Source organism: Nerophis lumbriciformis, linkage group LG03 (genome assembly GCF_033978685.3).
Source record: "Nerophis lumbriciformis linkage group LG03, RoL_Nlum_v2.1, whole genome shotgun sequence".
In the NCBI taxonomy this organism is placed as follows: Eukaryota; Metazoa; Chordata; class Actinopteri; order Syngnathiformes; family Syngnathidae; genus Nerophis; species Nerophis lumbriciformis.
In genome coordinates this window covers 20,655,001-20,661,103 of record NC_084550.2, presented here as the reverse complement: position 1 = coordinate 20,661,103, position 6,103 = coordinate 20,655,001, and the positions used below count along the sequence as shown (strand labels likewise).

The 6,103-nt window shown below is 40.2% G+C and overlaps 1 protein-coding gene across 1 annotated transcript in view; it reads right to left on the bottom strand.

Moving 5' to 3' along the window:
• Nucleotides 1-2,916: 2,916 nt before the first annotated feature.
• The window catches only part of LOC133580780 (serine/threonine-protein kinase tousled-like 1-B), a 58,358-nt gene continuing 55,171 nt past the window's right edge, over nt 2,917-6,103 (bottom strand). The window contains exon 22 of the transcript XR_009812231.2: nt 2,917-3,151. The gene's annotated coding sequence lies outside the window, so the exon portion shown is untranslated. The remainder of the gene's footprint in view (nt 3,152-6,103) is intronic.

Genomic DNA, 6,103 nt, shown 5'->3' with positions numbered 1-6,103 from the left:
TGTCAGCTCAGGACGTCTCAATTCTTTCCAGGAGGAAGAAAACTCCCCGCCGCGATTGTAAAATAGTGTAATTTCTCTCTAAAATTGTTATAAGTACACCTCTGCACAACATTTTATCCCTATTACAGTATTTTTCGGACTATAAGTCGCAATTTTTTTCATAGTTTGGCCGGGGGTGCGATTTATACTCAGGTTTTATCAAATACATTTCCCCAAAAAATGCGACTTGTACTCCAGTGCGACTTATGTTTTTTTACCTTCTTTATTATGCATTTTCGGCCGGTGCGACTTATATTCCGAAAAATACGGAAACTAAGAAATGTAGATTAACTTTATAACATATTTTTTTTAGTCTGTAACAGAAAATATTTCAAGTGCAACAATTTTCCTGAAATTAAAAAAAACATTATATATATATATATATATATATATATATATATATATATATATATAAACTAAGAACATTTTCTGACCAACTTGAACCATTTGATTCTGGAAAATTGAATAAACTAAAAATAATAATACATTGAAATTGATCAGCAACATTAACTCGGGAGCAAAATATATAAAACACTTTTAACCTACAAAACAAAAATTAATTGATTGGCCCCCATTTGTCGCATTTACCTGACACATGAAACGTGACACAATTTGGGGCGGAGGAGTAGATTGTTGAATATCCTAAGGGGGAAGTGCACTTCTTAGGGAATCGTTCAGTCATTACGAAAGACATGACGTATATTTTTTAAAGCATGCTAACTCGTAGATAAGTCATTTGAAGGTCCTTTATGCCGCCTATAAAACCAATTTAAAAAAAACATCCAAAAAGCTCCATTTACATTTTTTTTATTGAAAATTAACCAAGTATTAGTCATATTGTTATTATAAGCGCTAACGCAGACAAACTATTTATAGCGGGGCCGTGGTCACGAGCTCACGTGCCAATGTTGACATAATCATCTGCTTTGTTTCCTTGCTCGTCAAACTTGATTGTAGATGATAAATCATGCCTCTTACCTGGATAGTAAAGGCTGAGGACGTATTACTACAAGTTGGTGCACTTTGACAGCCAATTTACACCTGGAAATGGCGAGAACACGAAAAAAATGCTTGGTTCCACCCCCCTTTTCTTCATCTAAATAGGAATATATGACCATCCCAGTAGTCGGCATCCTAATGACAGCAGACATTGTACAGTAAGTGATGTTTTATTATGTTTGTTGGCTCCTGTAAAGTCTGCAGTGAGTAATAATCAGGGATGTTGTTGAAAAAGTAACATTGTGATGCATTTTGAAATGATTGCTTAAAATGAGTGAAATATGTAAATATTATAAATGTGCCTATTACTACATTACATGTATACTGAGTGGACCGACACCAGCAGATGACATGGCACCCCAAACCATCACCCAACCATGCAAATTTTGCATTTCCTTTGGAAATCGAGGTCCCAGAGTCTGGAGGAAGACAGGAGAGGCACAGGATCCACGTTGCCTGAAGTCTAGTGTAAAGTTTCCACCATCAGTGATGGTTTGGGGTGCCATGTCATCTGCTGGTGTCGGTCCACTCTGTTTCCTGAGATCCAGGGTCAACGCAGCCGTCTACCAGCAAGTTTTAGAGCACTTCATGCTTCCTGCTGCTGACCTGCTCTATGGAGATGGAGATTTCAAGTTCCAACAGGACTTGGCGCCTGCACACAGCGCAAAATCTACCCGTGCCTGGTTTACGGACCATGGTATTTCTGTTCTAAATTGGCCCGCCAACTCCCCTGACCTTAGCCCCATAGAAAATCTGTGGGGTATTGTGAAAAGGAAGATGCAGAATGCCAGACCCAAAAACGCAGAAGAGTTGAAGGCCACTATCAGAGCAACCTGGGCTCTCATAACACCTGAGCAGTGCCAGAAACTCATCGACTCCATGCCACGCCGCATTAACGCAGTAATTGAGGCAAAAGGAGCTCCAACCAAGTATTGAGTATTGTACATGCTCATATTTTTCATTTTCATACTTTTCAGTTGGCCAACATTTCTAAAAATCCCTTTTTTGTATTAGCCTTAAGTAATATTCTAATTTTGTGACACGGAATTTTGGATTTTCATTTGTTGCCACTTCAAATCATCAAAATTAAATGAAATAAACATTTGAATGCATCAGTCTGTGTGCAATGAATAAATATAATGTACAAGTTACACCTTTTGAATGCAATTACTGAAATAAATCAAGTTTTTCAAAATATTCTAATTTACTGGCTTTTACCTGTATGTATGTATGTATATATATATATATATATATATATATATGTATGTATGTAGGGACGGCGTGGCGCAGTGGGAGAGTGGCCGTGCGCAACCCGAGGGTCCCTGCTTCAATCCCCACCTAGTACCAACCTCGTCATGTCCGTTGTGTCCTGAGCAAGACACTTCACCCTTGCTCCTGATGGGTGCTGGTTAGCGCCTTGCATGGCAGCTCCCGCCATCAGTGTGTGAATGGGTAAATGTGGAAGTAGTGTCAAAGCGCTTTGAGTACCTTGAAGGTAGAAAAGCGCTATACAAGTACAACCCATATATATATATACCGGTATATATATATGTAGCACCCCTACTGTAGGATAGCAGGTTAGTACAACAATTAAGATTGCTAGGTTCTTGGCTGTATAATTGAGAGACTCGCAATGAGACGTTACGTACTTAGTGGACCACAGAACAACTGCTAGCAAATTTATTGCACAATAAACAATAACACATGAACAGTGTGCTTTTTAAATTGAAAATACCCCCAAAAATGAAATAAAATAGAGCTCTGTTGCAAAATTCAAAAGTAGCAAAATAGAAGAAATGTCCTTTTTAAATTGTCCTTTCAAAAAATACAATCTACCCGGGTAGTATTGAATTGAACACTGTCTATATTCCTTGGTTGGGAATCCTTAGTTCTGTTGTAATCCGTTATTCCATACTGATTCGGTTCGATACTTGCGACTCTGATGGTGGATCAGTTCAGTTATAGATCACTGCAGAGTGTGGAGACCGATGCAGCTGGCCACACCACATCCAAACGCTCCCTCTCCGCAGACTCTCACTCACTGGGACTGGCTCGCCATCATAACTCAAGTCCAGCTTGGAACCAGACTTCAGGATCATACAAAAAAAACAATCTGCACATAGCAGTACAGAATGTAATCAGTTAGAATACTCTTTTTACTCTTAGTTATCTTCCATATGGTACCATATTAACTTCAATTTTAAATCAATAAACACAGTTACTCATTTTAACCATTTAGTCATGGACATATGAATACTGGTCGGTTCACACTGTACTCCATATAAGTCTGTAAGACTTTAACAGCAGCATCAAATCATGAAAACTATAGTAGCTTCACCTCTTAAGACTTCAATGAATGAAATTAAATGAGTTACATCCATTTAAGGATTTTTACCTTTTTATCTTTAAATTATGAACTGTGAATTATCACTTTTAAACCATCACAAAATAAAACAAGTGATTATTTAACTGAAATCACATTTTGGTCATCATGCCCTGATGGCAGCGGCTTGCAGACGCTCTTGGAAGTGTAGAGCGATTTGGCAAAAATACCCGTCAATTCTGTCTATTTCATGGCTGGCTCACAGCGTGGACACTTCGTGATCAGATACGACCGACAGACGATTCTGGATGTGGATAGATCGGGCCGTTATAGGCTGAAAGATGCGGGTACTTTCGACCTCCTCGCTAGCATGGGGATTCTTCGCTGGCTACATCCAACGGCCTCTAAAGCAGCGGAGTCAAGTACCAGCGGGGACCGTCAACGGAAGACACGTAAGCGGTGTGAGCGGAAGCAAAAGCGGGGATGCCGAGCGGGGTTAACAACAAAGCGAAAGGCTAATCCTCAAAGAAGCGCTAGTCCGGGTGAGAAGTTAGTTAAAATAGAACTAGCCAGCGCCAGGCTGGATAATACCTGCACACATAGCAACTATTTTAGAACAATACACAACTCAAAAAATGTTTTTTTCTGTGTCAGAAGTAGACATGCACTCTACTGAGGTGGCAAGTTATGATGCGTTCGGTTTATCACAACATCAAGCAAACAATCGGAAAATTCCCGTCATATCAATTCCTAGATATGGTCGAAATTATTTAAAGTGCACTACACATAATAAACACAACATTATTAATATTGCTACTACGGATAATTTCAACAAAAACTCCTCAAAACAGCCCACTACCTATAATATGGGCTTCTTAAACAAAAACTCGCCGAGACCTGGCTCAAACCAGACGATTTCTTTGCGCTGGGTGAGGCGTCTCCTCCTGGCTATGCGGGAGCGCATATTGCCCATCCCATTAAAAGGCGTGGGGGAGTTGCACTCATACACAATAAAAACTTTAATCTTACCCCGAACCTAAATAATAAATATAACTCGTTTGAGATGCTTACTATGAGGTTTGTCACACCGCTGCCTCTCCACCTGGCTGTTATCTACCGCCCCCCAGGACCCAATTCGGACTTCATCAGTGAATTTTCAGAGTTCGTTGCTGATTTAGTGACGCACGCCGACAATATAATCATAATGGGGGACTTTAATATCCATATGTATACCCCATCGGACCCTCAGTGCATGGCGCTCCAGACTATAATTGATAGCTGTGGTCTTACACAAATAATAAATGAACCTACGCATCGCAACGGAAATACGATAGATCTAGTGCTGGTCAGGGGTGTCACCACCTCCAAAGTTACGATACTCCCGTATACTAAAGTAATGTCCGATCATTACCTTATAAAATTTGAAGTTCTGACTCATTGTCAACAAACTAATAATAACTGCTATAGCAGCCGCAACATGCCACAACGATGACTCTTGCTGGCCTACTGCCTTCGGTAATGGCACCATTCCCAAATTATGTCGGCTCTATTGATAACCTCACTAACAACTTTAACGACGCCCTGCGCGACACCATTGATAGTATAGCACCGCTAAAGCTTAAAAGAGCCCCTAAAAGGCGCACCCCATGGTTTACAGAAGAAACTAGAGCCCATAAATGATCATGTAGAAAGCTGGAACGCAAATGGCGCGCGACTAAACTTGGTTTTCCATCAAGCATGGAGTGATAGTTTAATAACTTATAAACACATGCTTACCCTAGCTAAAGCTAAATATTATTCAAATCTCATCCACCTCAACAAAAATGATCTGAAATTTTTGTTTAGTACAGTAGCATCGCTAACCCAACAAGGGACTCCTCCCAGTAGCTCCACCCACACAGCAGATGATTTTATGAATTTCTTTAATAAGAAAATTGAACTCATTAGAAAGGAGATTAAAGACAACGCATCGCAGCTACAACTGGGTTCTATTAACACAGATACGACTGTATCTACGAAGGATACCGCCCTCCAAAATAGTTTCTCTCTCTTTGATGAAATAACACTAGAGGAATTGTTAAGATGTGTCAATGGGACAAAACAAACAACATGTTTACTTGACCCATTTCCTGGGAAACTTATTAAGGAGCTTTTTGTATTATTAGGTCCATCAGTGCTAAATATTATAAACTTATCACTTTCCTCTGGCACTGTTCCACTAGCATTCAAAAAAGCGGTTATTCATCCTTTGCTCAAAAGACCTAACCTCGATCCTGACCTCATGGTAAACTACCGGCCGGTGTCCCACCTTCCGTTTATCTCGAAAATCCTCGAAAAAATTGTCGCACAGCAGCTAAATGCACACTTAATGTCTAACAGTCTCTGTGAACCTTTTCAATCCGGTTTCAGGGCAAATCACTCTACGGAGACAGCCCTCGCAAAAATGACTAATGATCTACTGCTAACGATGGATTCTGATGCGTCATCTATGTTGCTGCTTCTTGATCTTAGCGCTGCTTTCGATACCGTCGATCATAATATTTTATTAGAGCGTATGAAAACACGTATTGGTATGTCAGACTTAGCTTTGTCGTGGTTTAACTCTTATCTTACTGACAGGATGCAGTGCGTCTCCCATAACAATGTGACCTCGGACTATGTTAAGGTAATGTGCGGAGTCCCCCAAGGTTCGGCTCTTGGCCCTGCACTCTTTAGTATTTACATGTTGCCGCTAGGCGACAT